Source organism: Sapajus apella, unplaced genomic scaffold, assembly GCF_009761245.1.
Source record: "Sapajus apella isolate SASKATOON/1434 unplaced genomic scaffold, GSC_monkey_1.0 scaffold1, whole genome shotgun sequence".
NCBI classification, from domain to species: domain Eukaryota; kingdom Metazoa; phylum Chordata; class Mammalia; order Primates; family Cebidae; genus Sapajus; species Sapajus apella.
The window spans coordinates 77,166,424-77,183,615 of record NW_022436941.1 but is presented as its reverse complement, the minus strand read 5'-3'; the positions used below and the strand labels follow the sequence as shown (position 1 = coordinate 77,183,615).

Sequence of the window (17,192 nt, the reverse complement as noted above, 5' to 3'; positions counted from 1 at the left end):
AAAAAAAAAAAAAGGGCTATTAATGAATAATATTATGTACCAGGTGCTGGGCTAGGTGCTTCATACATATTATTACTAATCCTGACACTAAACAACCCCACAGGATTGTATTCTTATACTCATTTTACAGGTAGGGAACCAGAGACTTTAAAAATAAAACAGTATTTTTAAAAATACGTCTGCCCAAAATCTCTGCTCTTTTTAAATCAAAAAACAACACAATTGTAGAATCAAAACACATACTTCCATTTTATGAAATCAGCATTTTTTGTCTTTTATTTTTCTTGACAAAAATGCTGATTTTATCAAATGAAAGTATGTTTTTTGATTCTATAATTGTTAACAGATAATAACTAAAATCCCCCCAAACTTCAAAATTGCCTATTGCCCAGGTGGTGGCAGCATGTCTCAGAGAGCTAATGTGCTGGGGAAAGTTTTCTCTAACTTGCCAGTTGATTGGCTTCTTCATCCCACTTAAATGACATTATAAACCTCTCAGTTCTCTGTTGGGCTCTTTCACTGCTATTAGACCATCCCATCAATGGTTCATGGTCCCATTAGCCTCATCTTCTGAATGGATCATACTCTGCCTGTTTCAGCCTGTTTTCCCTGCAAAGTATGATCAGATTATTTTCTAGAAAACTCATTTAGGCCTATCCTATAAGTTCTTTCAGTTATTATTTTTTCAACTATTAAGTGTTATTTGGCAGAAACACCTCCTAAACTAAATATTAGTTAATATTATTAAGAAATGCTTGTTTAAATTAGAAGGCATGCATCTTAAACTTAACGGAATATACCAATTAAAGGAGATAACGAAAAGCTTATAAAAGATAGAATTAGTCTTCAAAATAAAAACAAGATTCAGTAGGGAACAATACAAGGTTATATAATTTGAAAGGAATGTGTATAAATATACAGCAGAATAACTTGTTAAACCTTCATTAGCCAAAAATTGCTTAAAACATTCTTTTCATATCTTTGCAGGGCTACTGCCTTCCTAGAGGTTTCAGATGAAGTGCTACCTATTACAAAAAACATCTCCATCCCTATAACTTATTTTTTTTCCCACAGCTCTTATCTCAAACTGATATCTTGTTTACTGGTTCAGTATTTTCCCAATAGAATGTAAGCTATATGAGGTCAGTTACCCCAATACCTAGAACATTGCTTTAAATAATTGACTTCACGATATAGCATTGCTGCTTACAAATAAAACTGAGAATGTTTGAAGGAATTATGAAATAATGTAAATCCTGGTTATTTGTGAAGCTCATAATAAAGTACCAAACTGTTGAAGTATGTTTTGAAACTGAAATACCCTAGTAAGAAGAGATCTAAAGATTAATAAGATGTTTGGGGAAAGGCTAAAATAATTGTAGTCATCTTGTTAATGAGCAAAGACTAGTTATTTAATGATTTCCAAGTTTGTAAAAGTATTTAAAGTAGTGATTCATTATTTTCATTGATAAAATAAAAGGAATTCGTCCTAGACTCTAGGTGCTACGATTTAAGATGAGAGCAAGCTAATCTAGAGATCTAAATAGAGATCTTTGAAAATGAGATAAGAGTGTATATGCAGACTAGATACCCTCACTAGATACCTTGCAGCCTGTGATTGCAGGGGAAAGATTAGATAGTAGGTGCTTCTCTTGTTGATTATTCCTTGCTGCCCATGGCCATTTCCATACATTTTAAAATCAATTCTTTGTGTTTTGAGCACAGTCAATATAGGTGATTATATATTGCTGTTTTGGGTAGTTTATAGAATTTTGTTGACATAATACTGAAAATTGGGTGTTTGCTTTTTTAACTCCAAAACTTCATATTTGCAGTGCTTAATCTTCAGAATGCCACGTGCTGCAAACTACTTCCCTGTAGTTAGAGCCTTCCTTTTGGAGGAGTAAAATCTCCAGTAAATCTGAAGCCTTGGGTTGAAGTCCTGCTAAAATTGTAAGAGACCCGAAACTTTCTGGCTGAATCTAGAGGATCAAATATTAGGCCTGTCCCTAAATGATTTTTAGCTGTGTCAGGTGACTTCTTATTTCTGTACTGGGTTCTCCTAGCCATTAAATTAGAGTTGCTATCGCATTGGGAAGACTCTAACTCATGTTTAAGAAGCCTTCAGTGTAAAAACTTTGTATTGCAAAAGCAGCCCCTAGCATGATTACCTTCACCAAGTAGCATTTTAATTTGGAGCTTCTGCCTTCACCTAAGCTAACTGCTTAAAGTAATCATGCAGAAATTTTTAGCTGTGTTTGCTATATGATGCTGTAAAAGGTATAGTCCTCTGTGTCATATTGTGCCCTTTAATTTTTTTATATTTTAATTTTATTAGAGATGGTGTCTTGCCGTGTTGCCAGGGCTGGTCTCAAACTCCTGGCCTCAAACAATCCTGCCTCGGCCTCCCAAAGTGCTTGGATTACAGGCGTGAACCACCACACCCAACCTCAGTGTCCCTTATATAAAGTCCCATGTAAGATATAATAGTATGTGATTCTAGTAATAGTTTTGGAAGCCACTTTTTGATAGAATTTTGTTAGGAAGCTCAAGAGCCAAATTTGAAGTTCATGTTTAACATTCATCTTGACCTGCATGCTTGTATTTCTTTTTAAATACACTTTTCATAGAACAGATATCCTTTATCATTATTGTATATGCTCACATAGGAAGACATGACAATGCTTTGTAAAATAAGATGGGATATAGGTTGCCTGTAGGTAAGGTGTTTGAGTCTCAGAAGTTTACATAGAGACCCCTGATATGTAACAAGTAGTTACAAGTAAAATTCTCCCACTGATCCATATTTTTATATTTATTTTTAAATCTCTATTCAGAACCATTAGTTCTCATTCAGAACTATAGAACATAAAAAAATCATTTGGAATTGCATCCCAAAGCCTAATTCTAAAAGCTAGTTTGTGTCTTTAAAAAGCTCTCAGAGTATAATGCGTATATTTGGAATCTAGTTTTAAAAATAAAAATTTAATGATACCAGGCTATAAATATAGTTTCCTAAACCATCACTTACACATCCTAGTCCCTCACTTAATTTTTCATTGCTTCTGCTGAGTTTATGTTTTTAGCCTTCCTGGCTTAAGGAAGTGAAACAGTCTGAAATCAGAAACTCCATTCTGTTTTATACAGGTATTGATCAACTTATGACCTATGCAACTTACGACCATTCGACTTTACAACCACAATCGCTAGCCACGACCGCTCCACGTCTGGCAGCGCAAACGTTGCCCAGCTGGGCGTACGACAGTGCGGACCAGCTTCCAGCAGCACCACCATCTCCGCGTGCACCATTTCAACTGTTATCCCAGGCTCGGTACAGCAATTTGTGTTTTGTGTCTTGGATATTTTTCATCAAACCCCTCCCAAGATGTCTACCAAGAGGAAATTGTCTTTGTCTATGCCTCAGCCTGCCAAGAAGGGAAGAAAGGCCATCAATCTTGACACGAAAATGAAGGTAATTAAGCAGTATGAAGGAGGAAAGAAAGTGAATGTGATCGCACGTGATACGAAGTTATCACACTCTACTGTGTCGACGATTTTGAAAGATAAAGAAAGAATTCGTGAAGCTGTGAAAGGTTCTGCACCCATGCAATCAACAGTTATAACAAAGCAACGAAGCGGGCCCATCCACGAAATGGAGAAATTGCTATATATTTGGATGGAAGATCAAATTCAAAAACGGACACCATTAAGTCTTTCTACTGTGCAGACAAAGGCAAGAAGTCTATTTCAGACTCTGAAGGAGCGTGCTGGAGAAGATTACAGTCAAGAATTTGTAGCAAGCACTGGCTGGTTCCAGAGATTCAAGAAAAGATTCCAAATGCATAGTGTTCGAGTGACTGGAGAAGCAGCGAGTGCGGATGAGGAAGGGGCACGTAAGTTTGTTGATAGTCTGGATGAATTAATTACAGATGAGGGATATATAGCAGAACAGATTTTCAATGTTGATGAAACTGGATTATTTTGGAAACGGATGCCAGCACACACTTATATTCACAAAGAGGCCAAAAGCATAGTAAAACTCGCGAAAGACCTTTCTTTGGAGTGTGAAATGGAAGATGTCGAAGAGTTGCTAGACGAAGAATCCGGAGAACTTACAAATGAAGAGCTAATCGAACTGGAAGAAGAAAGAGTGGCGGAAGAAGAAAGAAGAGGAGCAGAGAAAAAAGAGGAGGAGCCAGAAAGAAAGTTCACCATTAAGGGATTATCAGACGGTTTATCTTTACTGAATAAACTTCTTATACATTTCGAAGCAATGGACCCAAACATCGAACGATTTGCAAGGATTGAACGGATGGCGCACGATGTGTTTCGTCCGTATCGTGAAATTTATGAAGAAAAAAAGAAACATACAATTCAGACAAAGCTCACCATGTTTATGAAAAAACCAACTCCAGTAACCCCAACTGCTGCCTCAGATGACGATATCAACGATCCGCAGCCAAGCACCAGCGGCCAATAAAATGTTTTGTACATGTTTATATATTTTGATATGTTTTGCAATTGGGAAAATGTTTCCTATGGAATTCTTTACGCCTGTATTTTGTATTTTTGTATGTTTTGTAAATATTAAACCAGTTGTACTGGTAATGCAGTGTTTTACTTAAACCTGACGAATGTAAAAATAAGAAAATGGTGTAGAGATTATAGAAATGGCATAAAATGAACAAAGAAAATTATGATACATAACAATGAAAGAAAATTATGATAAAATATGATTTAAAGATTTTTATAACATCATTTCACAGTACTGTACATATAGCCTATTCAACTTATGACCAAATCATGTTACGACCGGTCTGTCGGAACCAATCGTTGTCGTAAGTCGAGCACTAGCTGTATATGTCTTCTTGAAGTATGATAAGCAATACTGATGAGTTTAATGAGTTTCTGGAGGCTTTGAATTTGAAATTTTCCAAAGTTCTTAGATTTGCCCTTGATCAACTAATTTCCCACTTTCTGTAATAAGCAGATGATAATTTCTGCCTTCAAGAAAGTTGGACCAATTTTTTTAATCTCTAGGTTTTAATATTGTATTGTAGGACTGTGCCACACTTGTAGAGTTGTACCGTTAATGAATATAGATGTATAGGACTCTGATATTATCTCTAGTTCTGGATTCATATTTTATCTCATTATGTGGGTCAAGGAAACTTTATGCCTGGATTCTTATAGCTATAAAATAGTATTAATAATACCTGTTTAATAAACATGTAACTTGCTTTTGATAATAAAGGTTGTATTCTGTAGAATTTATTCGTAAGTTGATTGTTGGCAGCTAACATAGATTGTCACGTAATTAATATTATAAATAGTAGTTAAGTTCTTCATTTAGCCTGTAATTGCAGATTTGACACACAGCCTAAGTGGCAATAGTGCCTCTGTGTAAAAAATGGTAGAATTTTTAATACAGGTAATAAATAGTGGCCAGACACAGTGCCTCACGCCTGTAGTCTCAGCACTTTGAGAGACTGAGGCAGGAGGATCTCTTGAGCCTAAGAGCTCAAGACCAGCCTGGGAAACATGGCAAGACCTCCCATCTCAAAAACATAAATTAATAAAATTTTTAAAAGTAATAATTCAATGAGTTTTTGATTGCCTTGTACCACAGTAAGATTTTATAAAGAGTTACAGAAAATGTATTTGTCTTGGTCCTTTTTTTCAAACTTTTATATCGTGGAAGGTATGAATGCTTTGTCAGCACTTTTTGGACCATTTTACTATATATGCAGCATGACATACCTTACATGCAGTACAGGAATCACTTTTTGTTGCATCTGTCTTTAAATCTGCTAATCCTTTTACACCACAGAGAACTCAAAGCTATACATCGGTCTGTAAATTATTCATGCATGTATGTAATGCATATGGAATATAGTCCTATATGTTAACTGTGATGTGGCCTCACCCTGTATCCCCCACTTTATTGTCTATAGAATGAGATACAAACTCCTTAGAGGATCCTAGAGATCCTACTAGTCTGGCCCAGACTCCTTATGAATCTTTTGAATGATAGATTTATTTCAGACCTCTGTAATTCCAAGACATGCCTTCTGGTTCAGTGGTTGAGAGTATAGACTCAAACCAAACTACCTGGTTTGAATCCCAGCCCTGCCTCTTGCTAGGATGCTGCTGCTGTAAGAATGTACCTCACAGACCTCCAACTACAGGGAGCTTTAATTCACCAAGGGCCCCAGCTGCTTGCTATGCTGTGAAATCCATCACTGTGTTTGTGCTAAGACCTTGCTTTTGTCACAGTTCAGCAACTGAGCATCATAGAGACTTGAGGAGACACAAGACTCTCCTAATAGCCAACTTAGGCTCAAGGACATTCCCCTTTGCTTTGCCAACCCTTCCTTAGGCTACATGGCAGTCTGGTACACTTCCACCAAAAATTCCTTCCCTCTCTGACATTTGGGGTCAAACTTGCATCCTAGTGTGATAGTCCACCAGTTCTTTCCCAGCTCCTTCCCCATCTTCTCTCACAGGTGTTTTCCCTAATAAAAAGTCTTACACATTTAATCCCACCTTGGCATCTGCTTCTGAGGTAAAATTGGAATAGTAAAATTGGAATAGTCCCATCAATTACCTGACCGAGAAGATGCCACCTTGGTTGGTAGATGGAGCATTCATAATCCCTGGCATAACTTTGCAGCTTAATTGCTTGATTTCACCAGTGTTGACTTAGAACCATGTCCCAGTAGAGGGAAATAATGGTGGTAAGTGTGATGCAGGCATTTGAAGACAATGCCTGCAAGGAGAGCAGAGTTAGCTGGTTGTTGCTGACATATTTAAACACTACAGATGGAAAAGGAGAAATGGGACTGTTAAGCAGTGAATAGCTAAGTATGAGAGGCTCTGTGGTAACTTATAAAGAGGGCTTTATCACCTATAGGGCGGATTCCGTTGAACCACAGGTTCTAAGGCTAATTAAGAGTCACAGAGCTCCAGAGACATTGGAGCACTGAATATTTAGACCAGGCAGGTCTATTGTAAAGGTACAGAAACCTGGGATTCTGAACATGAGATGAGGTCTGGATGGATGCCCCTGCAGCTCCCTCTGGGCCCTCTGGTCTAACAAGCATGTCTGCTATGCTGGAAGATAAAAAATCTTGTTGCTGCAAGGCAGTAGCCCTTTCTCCCACCTTCTCCAACTTCCCTACTTTCTATACTGACTGCCAAGCCAGTAACTAGGATTAAATCCCTATATAACCCAGATGGGACATGCTGAAGTACTGGCAAGAACCAGGGAGCACTCTTGGGATTGGATTTTAAGGGTGCTTGGGTCCGTCGACTAAGCTGTCATAGTGAGGAGAGCCAAGTAAAACACTGAAACTGCCTTCCACTCCTGCCAAGATAGTAAATCAGACACAATATTGTATTCTGGAATAACGGAAATTAGTCCCACTATTTAAAACCTGAAGGATAGAGGAGTGGTGGTCCCAATCCTATCTTTTAATTTGCAGGCTGGTCGTTAAACTAAATAGATCCTAAACAGTAACTATACAACCCTGCTCTCAGCTGCTGTGCTGGACTTACTGCTAGAGCAGTTCAATACAGATACATGGTATGTACTCTGATTTGGTAACTGCATTTTATACCATTCCAGTTGGAAAACAGGATCAGAAATAGTTCACCTTCATGTAGAGCAGACAAAAATATTCAGGCTGAGTTCTGCCTCAGGCTATGCTAACTCTCACTCTCAGTCATAATATGAAGAACTCTGGACCATCATCCCTCAGAACACCACACTGATGCAGTTTGTTGACAACATCCTACTTGTTGGACAGGATGAGGAAGAGATGGCATGGTGAAGGTCTTGATAAGATACATGAGTGCCAGAGGGTGGGAGAAAAACACTGAAGATTCAGAGACCAGTCACAGTAAAGTTTTTAGAGATCCAGTGTTCAGGGCAGTGTCAAAGTATCCTCTCCGAAGTGAAAGACAAATTGCTGCATCTTACAGCCTCTACACCAATAAGGAAGTATAGCACTAGTATTCCACATCGAGGAGTAATGCACCAGCTCATCATACACCAGGTGACATGGAAGGCTGCCCGCTCTGAACAGGGCCCAGAGCAGGAAAGGGCTCTGCAACAGTTCCCGGCTTCAGGTGCAAGCAGCCCTGACACTTGCATCATATGACTCAGCAGACCACAGTGTGTCAGTGGTGGGAAAAGATGTGGTGTGGAATTTATGGCAAGTTCGGTGGAAGAGTCACAATATGGGCCCCTGGGATTCTGGAGCAAGGTGATATCTGCAGCAGAGAATTGTATCCTTATTGAGAAACAGCTCTTTCATGTCAGTGGGTGCTGTAGAGACTGAATGCTTTACCATGGGACACTTAAACCTGTTCCTCCTCCTTATCCTTGAGTGACTGATTCTCTAACTCAATATTTATTAGTTGACATTCTACTGAAAGAAAGCATTTTCCTTTCTCCCCTAGACATTTGTTTATTTGTTTATAAAAGAATGAATTCATGGATTCTTTGTCAACAAACCAAATACTGTTACTGTTGTTACTTATTTTGATGTTCTCACTGTCCCAGATTTGACCAATGGGAGCCCCAGGATGTCTATGTCCTTTACTTGTGTCCTCATCATTCTTTGGGGCCTTTCTTACTTTTTGGTACAAGATGTTTCGGCTCATCTTGTACTGTTCCCACTCTAGCCCTGCAATTAGCTATTTCTCCAAGAAGCTCTGCTTCCTTTCCACGTAGAATGGTATTCAGGTACCAAGATCTACTGAGTGTCAGGTTTGCTCATTGCTACTGGTGTGTCATAGCTTGTAGTCGTCTCTCTCAACAGACAGATACGTATAAAAATATTTATTTCTAGCTACTAAAAACCGTGAATTTGTACTGTTATCTTCAACTCCAGTCAAACACTGCTTTCTAGTTTCTCCCTTTTCCATATTTGTGACTCCTTTAACAGAAAGAAACCTGGCTGCCATTATCCTCAAAATGTTTATTCATTTGATCATGACTAGAATACACAGAAAGTAATTTTAGAATTGCTAACTCACTACTGTGAAAATAAAGCTTACTAGATTTTTAGGTGACCTGTCTGTTTCAATCATCTTTCAGCTTGGCAGCTGAATGCCATTTTTTAAGTAAGGTTAACATATTCAAACTTAAGCCCCAAATAACCCTATCTAGGCCATGAGAACTGGATGGTTGAGAGGCATATTAAAGGGCTATAGGGATTCAGCAATCTTTAGGTTACTAGCTTTAATCCTCGCATCTGCTGTAACTAACAGTGGTTGACACAGAATTATTTATGTTGGCTAATAGTAGCTGATCACGGCTTTATCTTCCAGGTCTTAGTGATTATAATCATGTCACCGAGAATTGCTACCTCAGCTGAAAGAATGGGCAGATTTCCCCCAATGGTGCTGTTTAATCTTTTTAAAAGCAAACGACAACAGATTGTTCATAAGTAATTTCTGCGCATGCAAAAAGTACTTAAAGCACAATTCTGTTACATCTATTACAAGTGTGCAATATGATCATATCCTTTTAAAAATCCCATCAGGTTTTACAAGCTACAAATATTTTTGAACAAATATTTAGAAAATGATTCAAGGAAAAAAGTGCTATCAAAGGCAGTACTTTGAATCTGGAAGGCCAGTGCTTACTCTCTGCAGCAAAAACAAATTGGTTTTATGAGATGTCATTTTGTAGTTGGAATATAAATTTAGTTTAGGATTTTGTGTAAATGTGCTGTCAACTTCAGGTTTGAAGAATGCAAGTCATTTGTGCCTTCATAAGGGTTTCTTTTCACTTTTAGTAGTTTGTGTAGTTTTGTTAAATATCATTAAACACTTTTAACGTGCATTTTTAGCATTAGCTGGTAAGCATTCCACAGATGACTGAATCCTTTAGTATTGATAGGGCCTTTGAGGAAGGTTTAAATTATATTTATTAACATTAGTATTCAGTGTTGTTCGATACATTGGCTTGTCCCGCTAAAATGAGCAATAAACTTAAAATTGATTACTCTCATCAGCTTAATATCAGTACATCAACTTGCCTATTTTGCTTGATATTTTACCTTTAGATTTACTGTACCTGCTCTTTACTATAACCAGATTTTGTGTTGAGTCATTAGAGTGTCTGGCCTATTTTCTACGAACTTGTATAAGTAAGAAAATGTTAGGAAAAAAAGAAGAAGCACTTTCAGTCCTTGGAAAGCACATTGACCTAATTCATAAGGCCTGTAAAGGCTGGAATTGTGCAAGCTGCCCTGCCTTGATATTACCTTGTCTAAAGGGCCTTACGTTAATGCAGCTATGGTTAGAAAATTAAACAAAAGTATAAATTTATTATTAGAAAGTACACCTGTCAGTTTACTCTTAGTTCATCTCTACCAAAGCATATGACATTTGTTCTACAAGAAAACCATTGATGTGCATGCTCCTATTTTTAAGACAGTCTAGTTGGGATTCCTTTAAGGTAAATTAGTTTTTATGCAGAGTATCATCATTAAATGCCTGTGGTAGGCAGTGTCTAAGATGACTCCCAAAGATATTGTCTTCCTAATATTTGTGTCCTTGTATTATCCCCTCCCGTTGAGTTTGGGCTAGAGCTTTTGATAAACAGAATCTGGCAAAAAGCAAGGATGTCACTTGCAGGTTATAGATAACCTCTGGCTTCCACCTTGCTCACTCCCTCGTTCTCTCACATGCTTACTTTAATGGAAGCCAGTTGCCATGCTACAAGCTGCCCTGATGAAAGGCAGGAGAGCCAAAGAAAGCTTCTAGCCAACAGCCAGTGAGGAGCCAAGTCCTGCCAATAGCCAGTCGAGTGAGCTCACATGCAAGCTTTCCTCCTCCCCACATGCAGCCTTGGCTAACACCCCATGAATGCAGTCTTCTGAGAAACCCTGAGTCAGAAAACCCACTAAGCTGTGCCCAGATTCCTGACCAAGAGACACTGTGAGAGAAAGGCTGCTTGAAGTTGCTAAATTTGGGGATGATTTCTTACCCAGCCATAGATAACTAACACAATATCCTTTAAAAAAAAAAAAAACAAAAAAACAAAAACAAAAACCTGAGGCAGGAGAATTGCTTGAACTCAGGAGGCAGAGGTTGTGGTGAGCCGAGATTGTGCCATTGCACTCCAGCCTGGGTAACAAGAGTGGAACTCCGTCTCAATTAAAAAAAAAAAAAAAAACCATCAAACTTCCTATTTTCTTCATACAGCTTTAACTAGCATTTGAGATCATGGTTTTGCACAGTGGATTTCAACCCTAGCTGTACATTGAATCACCTGGGCAGTTTTTTAAACCTACAAGTACCTAGGCTTCACCTTGAGCAATTCCACTTGAATTGGTCTGCAGTAGGGTCCAGGCCTCAGTATTTTGTAAAGTTCCCCAGCTAATTTCAGTAGGCAGATGAAGAATCACTGATTTGACACAAGGGGACTCGTTAGCACTTTCTGAGTCCTGGGTGTATTGAGCAGGGTATGGAGCTCCCTATCATAAGTAAGGAGAGAAGACCAACATGTAAGAAATAAATTACAAGGTGGTATAAGAAACACAGAAGAGGAAATAACTAACTTAGCTTGATAAATCAGAAAAGGTTTGACAGTGAAAATGTTAGGCCATTTCTTAAGTTTAAGTGTATCAAAAACTAGTCAGCAAGAACACGGGGAAATAAACATTCCAGGTAGAGGAAAAGCAATAGTACAGGCACACAGCTTTCAGAGAATAAGCAGGGAGATGGTATACTCATATTTGAGTAACAGGGCAGGAAAAAACTCCAGAGCGTAGGGGGAGTGTTGACAGAACACAAAATTAGGCCTTTGGAGACCAAAGGATGCTAATACAATAGTCTAAGCACGAAAGATGAGGACAGCCTGTGGGGGTGATGACCTATGGTGGTGGACAGTAGGGGCGAATGAATTTGCTAGTCAGGATCTACGATGGCTAGAACATGGAGGGAGGCACTGAAACACAAAGAGAGGAGCCCGGGATGACTCCCAGTTCTGGTTTGTTGATGTGTAGGTGGAAAACTAACTTTGGCAGCATGTACAGGGGAAGTAAAAGCAGAAGATGGAGGGAAATGATCCCTACATCTGAAACTGGAACAGTTCCGTTTTGGACCTGTTAAGTTTGAAGCCTCAGAATAAACAACTGGTTGCAGTTGGCCCTCAAAATGAAAACCCAGTTGCCATGTCACTTGCCAGAAGAGCACATGCTTGTGGATGATTTGGTTTATTTGGAAATAATCGAAAACTACCTTCTATTTTGTTACTTTGGTGACTTGCAGTCAACTTTCAGTGAGACTGGGAAGATCTTGAAAATTACCTATATTGACATTTGGAACACATTCCATTGCATTAAACCAAAGAAGCCTTTAAGACTGAACAGGCATGTTGCTTTTCACTGTTGTCCACTGGCTACAGTTCACACCCACTAAACTCTTTTCTTAGGCACTGTTGCTCCACATAAGCAGGTAATGCCTTGGTTTGCCCAACTATTGGTAGAATTTTGAACTGACAGCAAATTACATTGTGTCATAAGGTGGGAAGGCAACATCCACATATCCCTATTATGATCTAGTCATTGTTTCCACTTCAAAGGAGTGATACATTCAGCTCAGTGCTTTGGTTAAGCTATGTTAGCTCCATTAATCAGAATGAAGCTACATATTCCCATTGTGAACCTGACACTGAAATATATGTTTTCCAGTTTCAATCTACACACTTACCTTAAAAAAAAAAAGGGGGGGGGGGGGGAGCAGAGATGTTTAGTATTCCCAATATTTACTTTTGATAAGCTTATACTTTTGAACTTTTAACACTATTTTATTTCTTCCGTACTCACAGCTCATATGCCCCGACAAGAGTTGGAGAAGCCACAGGGAAATACAATTGGATCTTACTCTGAAAGGAAGGATTACAAGGTCTCGACATCAAGGCTGCCTTGAGGCTGGTTTAAAAAAATGCTGATGTCCACATAACACGTATCTCTTAAGTAAATCAAACCTGTAATTCAGCTTGGCTGCTTCTAAGTCATTTTGATTCCTGCCAACAGAACATTAATGAACTTAGCTTCTCCACTGGTTTATTCACGTGTAATACCCAATTCCTTCTTCCTCGTTCCAGCAGCTGCCCCTGGTCCATCTGATAAGGTGGAAAGCTGGACTAGGTTGTACGAATCCAGATCGTTACTTAAACCCACATTATTGTAGACAGTGTTCTTCTCTCATTCTTCTCTCTGATTTTCAAGTGGCAAACAGAAGAAAGTTTCTAGGGCTTGGGTTTGGAAAAAAGAATTCATACACTCATAATTCTTGTCTTGAAGAAACATTTTATAAATTTTAGCTTCTACTTTTATTCTTCTTTTGACAATGATAAATAATTCCATTATATTGCAGTTTTGCCCTTGGATCTTGGTTTACCTCCATGGATTTATAGTTACGTGAATATTCTAGAACAAGTAGTCCTCTAGATTTCCCCAAATGCCCTGAGACTGATATAAGAAGCGTCCTAAAATTGACCTGAACCTAAGTTTTCAAAAATATAAAATAATATAAAGCAGTTGTGATTAAACTTGTCTACACAGTAGAATCACCTTGAGATCTCTAAAATGCCAAAGCCCAGGCCATATCCCAAACCAATTAAATCACTGTTTCTCAGGATGGGACATGGTGTCAGGAGCACTTTAACTCCCCTGGTGATTCCAATTTGTAGACAAGCTTGGGAACCACTCACCTAGACAACTGTGTTACTTGAGGATTCTGAGTGGGCACAGCCATGGCATGTTCTCCTCCACTACCCAGCCCTGCCCTTGGTGAAGTGTTCTCTGCTATCCGGCTTCTCCATCATCTTCTTCCACCTGATTCGTAGAGACCTCTGGACACCTGAGCCCAAGCAGGGCCACTAAGTGAGAGGGAATTCCATACTGAAAAGCAACAATGAATGTATCAAGGACCCCAGATGGGTATAAAATAGATTATGGCAAATTTTGTAAAGTAATTGTTATCATCTTTTTTCCTGATAGCAAAAGTTTTATGTCAAAGATTTTTCTCTTCCATTTTTAGTTTTTTATGCAGTTAGTTTTAGGAAACTCCGATCTGTTAAGATGACATTGTTTTTCATGCTTTGGGCGATTGTTTTAGAATTCCTTGTTTGAGTTGAGCAACTTTAAAATATCTAACTAGGGGGTATTATGTGTGCTGAGTGAGAATTGTTCATTTGCCTTCTTTAAAGAAACACAATTTGACACAAAACATAGGTATTTAAATTTTTATTTTCTGTGTATACACAGCACATTACTTATTTATTTAAGCAACCACTGGCTGTGCAAAAACTGAGGGAAACATGAGTTTAACAATTGTTTACCATAGCCTTTATCACAACTCAGAACTCTGGCATTGTACAAATAATCACATATTGCCTTATAAAATTAGAAAACTAATCCAGTAAAATAATGATTTTGCTCTCTGTATCTCAGGAGAGATAAATTAAAGGAAATATTTTAATTGAAGCTGCTAGGTGGTTGTGATTATCTGAATAGGTACAATCTTGACTTTAATGAATTAACAGGTAAGCTTCTTTCTATGAGGTTGGTGCTAAAGTAATTGCAGTTTTTGGTAATTGCACCAACCTAATAGAAGTACTTCATTAATTTTAAACCATATTTTATGTAGAAACCATTTATACTTAATTTCTGGACTTGTGTTTAATTAAAATAATATATGCTAATATGTGGAAATCTAGATCCTGCTGTTACTTTGATCATCTCTTTTCTGCCACTAACTGCCACTGAGGAGTGGAAAAAGAAGGCACATAGCTATAATCTAATTTCAAATAATATTTGTCAAGGAAGACGTTTGGTTGGAAAATGCATGGCTTTTTTTTTTTTAACTCAGATTTTATTTCATAAGTGATGAGTGAGGGCAGAGTGTGGAAAAAAATGAGACTACATGTCTGTCTCATGATAAACAAAAGCCTGAGATGTTACAGTTAGTAAAATCACTTTTTTCATTCAAAGATTTTGGATAAATCATTATTAAGGAAACTAAGGACAACTGTGGTGTGGAATCAGATAGTTTGAACCCCAGTTACTCACAAATGTAAAGTGATATTTTTATCCCTCCTTTTTAAAAATGCTTTTTCAAAATATAAGAAGTTTACATTTTGTCCTACATCACACTGGCTTCTGCTCCCACGGAAAATGTTACATGCTGTATGTCCGTTTTCATTTCATTAAAAGTGAAAGTAAACATGGTATGTATAAGCCAAATAGTAACTAATCCTGACATAATTTCAGTATTAAATGAGGCTTGGAATATGTATTTGAATGGGCATGATGGTTTGGGAAACTCTAATTTAGTGACACCCCATTTATAACAGTGATATGAGGAACAGGGTTACTAGTTATGGTCTGTATTTGCTCTGTCATAGCATGTTCTTACAGCATGTAATTTTATTTGAAGAAATATCCTTTGAGCCATAGTATTTTGGAGACAAGTATTAGGCTACAATATAGACATCATTTAAGTAAAATAATGTAACTTTATAAGATTGGTCTATATCTCTGTCTTTTATCCTCCCCCCTTGCAAAAGTCATTCCTATTCACCTTATTTTAGAAACAAGAGAAAGTATAACTCAGGCTGAAATAAAGCACCAACCTAAAAAGAGATGCCCATTTTCATTTAGTGTTTATCTTTGCCAGAATAAAGAGAAACAAATAATTATTTTGCCTTTAAGGCCTTGATTCTGAATGATAGATTAAGTAGACAGACTGTTGACCACATGCACTTAAGCAGTATTGTTAATTATTTTACCAAGCTTTGGATCAAGGTTTGCTTGAAATAAGCTGTGCTGTGGATAAACCTTTGGATAATAAAGTGAGCTGTATTGCCTTTATTTTTTGCACCAGAACATTACTAGGTGGTATTGATTTTGAAAAATAAAATTTAATTTTCTGAGAACATAAATCAGATTCCGGTATTTTTATCTTCTTCTTCTTTTTTTCCTTTTTTCAGAGAATGGAGTCTCACTTTGTCTCGAACTTCTGGGCTCAAGCTATCCTCCCACCTCTGCCTCCCTAAGTGCTGGGATTATAGGCATGAGCCACTGCACATGACCTTAGGGACTTTAAAATGTTAAATTGATTTTGACCTACCCAGGAGCTAGAGAGTACCAGTGATCACAGAGGGGAGAATAAAGTTGCTGTATAGATTTTCTGTGCTCATTTAGGAAATCTAATCTGGAGTAAAGAGATGGGCAATGGGTCAACTCAGTTTCTTTCTGATGTATATGTCAGAGTTTGATATTGTCAGTCTGTTAACCAAGATTTGTATTGGGATAATTGCTGAAAGAGGCTCTAAGGATATCCCATCACCAGTAATCAGAATTTGTTACAGGTTTCATTCAGGGCAGATGAAAGGGAGCTAATTTGGTAACACAATAACCTAGTACTCAACTAATTCAGGAGCATGGAGAAAAATAGGTTAAGGCTTAAGTCAGATAAATAATATTATAGGTGGACATAGCTGAGTTAGCTCAGGTTTGTATGTTTGTTTTTTCAATGAGGCAGGCTTTTTCTAAGATTAGAATCCACAGTAATGATGAAAGCAGGAAACTTAGGGGCAGGCCATAGGTGTAAGATCAAAGTTGAGCTGCTTCTGTGTCATAGCTGTAAGCACAGGAAGATGCCCATTTTTTTCAAGCACTACTTCTGCATAGCTACTTATCAGCCAGTGTTGTCAATAGACAAGTGGGGGAAGAGGAATACATACAGGCAGTTCCAGCATCAGCCAAAAAAGCCACATAAGTCTTTGAAGCTCACAAATAACACTCATGACACTGAATAGCACATTTTGATGCACTTCGAAACTCTTATCTCTTTAGTTGGTAAGTACATTTGCACACTTAATATGTGCTCAGCAGAAGAGGAGAACAAGGGAAGTCTAATATAGAATCAGGTTTTTTTCTTTACTCCTTGAAGCCATTTAGAGTGGTGTGTGTGTGTGTGTGTGTGTGTGTGTGTGTGTGTGTGTCTATGTGTATTATTTAGCGTACTAATTCTTGGGATTTTTTTTAACATGTTTTACTCTGAAGTGTAACATACAAGAAAGTGACAACATGTGACATGTACAGCTTAAAAGTGGTTGTAAGAATAAATACTCTTTAATAAATGCCACTCATGGTAAAATAAGT

At 37.8% G+C, this 17,192-nt stretch overlaps 1 long non-coding RNA gene across 1 annotated transcript; it reads left to right on the top strand.

Moving 5' to 3' along the window:
• Positions 1-2,243: 2,243 nt before the first annotated feature.
• Positions 2,244-16,014, top strand: LOC116553069. Its single transcript, XR_004269619.1, has 3 exons — positions 2,244-2,254; positions 5,607-5,620; positions 13,346-16,014. It is a non-coding gene; the product is annotated as an uncharacterized LOC116553069 (long non-coding RNA).
• Positions 16,015-17,192: the final 1,178 nt, after the last annotated feature.